A 1,957-nucleotide genomic window follows, 5' to 3' on the forward strand; every position below is an offset into this window, starting at 1 on the left:
GAAAAAGCGAATAAGAATCCACGTCGATGGTATCGATATGTGGATGATTCATTTATGGTTTGCTCACATGGTAAAAAAGCTTTAGAGAAATTCTTTTGTTATTTAAATAGTATAAGTCCTAAAATCCAGTTTGCCATGGAAATGGAGAAAATGCAATATCCTTCTTGGATGTGTTCGCTATGAGACAGACTGATGGCAGCTTGAAACATAAAGTCTTTCGGAAGGTTACACATACCGACAGATACTTGCATAAGGATTCCAAACGTCATCCACAAAGAAAAGAGGTGTAATTAAAAGTCTAGTGATGAGAGCTAAGACGATTTGTGCGCCGGAATACCTGGACGCCGAGTTACAACATATAAAGCAGGCTTTTGAGAAGAATGGGTTCTCTAGTAAGGAAATAAATAGAGTTTTGCGACCGAATAACGGGAGGCCTAAGGACAACGATAGGACACAGCGATGGAAGAACACGGTTTCTCTACACTTCATCAAAAAAGTAACGGATCAAATTGGCAAGATTTTAAGCAAATGTAACGTTTGACCGATTTTCAGACCAACTAAGAAAATAGGTCAAGCACTTCGTTCCGTTAAGGATGAACATCCCCCTCTGTCTGCAAGTGGTGTATACAAGATTCCCTGTACATATGGTAGGGTCTACATTGGAACTAGAGAGAGGAGTGTGAAGGAACATGTCTTTGCCTACTAGGGAAAACAGTCAGCAGTGGCGGAACATGCTCTTCCGTCGGGTGATCACGTAGTGAAATTTTCGGAAGCTGAAGTTTTATGTACTATGACGGCTATGTAGAGAATCCATAGAAATATATAAACACGGGGATAATTTTAACAGAAAAGAAGAAACCATGAAGCTCAGCTATGTACGGACAATGGCGCTACAGAATCGATGAGAAGTTTTTATCTTTGACGTAATACGATCGATAGTTATATTTTATCCTTGACAAGGTTTATCTCTGCTATCGCGTGAAATCTAGACCACGCCCATTTTCCACGGTATTTAGGCCGTTCTTCGACATCCAACTATCCGACTCGTCAGTCGGCAAGACTCAGCACAACCAGGAGCACCTCCGAAGATGTCCAACGTAGCTTTGGACGAAACGTCAGGGATAGAAGAGTTCCATGGACCACGGCCATACAACCCGGAAGAATTCTCGGCAATTGAAATGTTCCTACGTGGGCCTGGAAGTTCCGGCAGAAGCGAGGGGAGGGGGGGGGGGCAGAGGGTACAAAAACTCCGTGGAGTCTGTCGTGGGATATGGGTCTTGTAAATCCTGGCACTAAATAAATTTAAGTACTACAGTATTCATTTATCATCGAAATATAACGAAGTTGCACTGGCCAACGTCTTAAGCCGTGTGAGATACCTTCTGAAACAGTGTAAAGTAATAGCATAAATTTCATCCCCAATGTATTATTTTGGATGTCACGTGGCTAGAAAACATAAGCCGCAGTTGCAGCCTGATGGAAAGCAAACGGCTGCAAACAGTTCCGCTTCGCTGGCAGAAGCCGCATCACGCCGCCTGTTTGTGACGTCACGGTGAAAGGAGAAGCGTTGCTCCGCTGTCGAAGCGACAGCGGTTGCTGTGCTCTTCAGCGTGCGATGGTGGTGTAATGGTCAGCATAGTTGCCTTCCAAGCAGTTGATCCGGGTTCGATTCCCGGCCATCGCATTTATTTTTACTTATGTTTCGGGAATACCCGTGAAGCGATTTCATTTAGTGTGGAGCACTACACATGCAAACAGTCAACAACACATAAAAATACGTAGATATAAGCACAGAAAATACATTAAAACAGGTGTTATATTCCAACGTTCAGTTTCCTTGTCCAGTCAAGGCTTGATACCGAGAACGTGAAAAAGTACTTTGAGTCTTCCAGGTTAGCTCTCAGTTTATACTCCTCGACAATGTGGCGTATTGTACAGCTCGGTGCTCCATAGTGAC

General features: G+C 43.5%; 1 non-coding gene across 1 annotated transcript; it reads left to right on the forward strand.

The window, feature by feature from the left end:
- Positions 1-1,612: 1,612 nt before the first annotated feature.
- Trnag-ucc lies at positions 1,613-1,684 on the forward strand. The gene has a single exon. It is a non-coding gene; the product is annotated as a tRNA-Gly (tRNA).
- Positions 1,685-1,957: the final 273 nt, after the last annotated feature.

This window comes from Schistocerca americana, chromosome 6 (genome assembly GCF_021461395.2).
Source record: "Schistocerca americana isolate TAMUIC-IGC-003095 chromosome 6, iqSchAmer2.1, whole genome shotgun sequence".
In the NCBI taxonomy this organism is placed as follows: domain Eukaryota; kingdom Metazoa; phylum Arthropoda; class Insecta; order Orthoptera; family Acrididae; genus Schistocerca; species Schistocerca americana.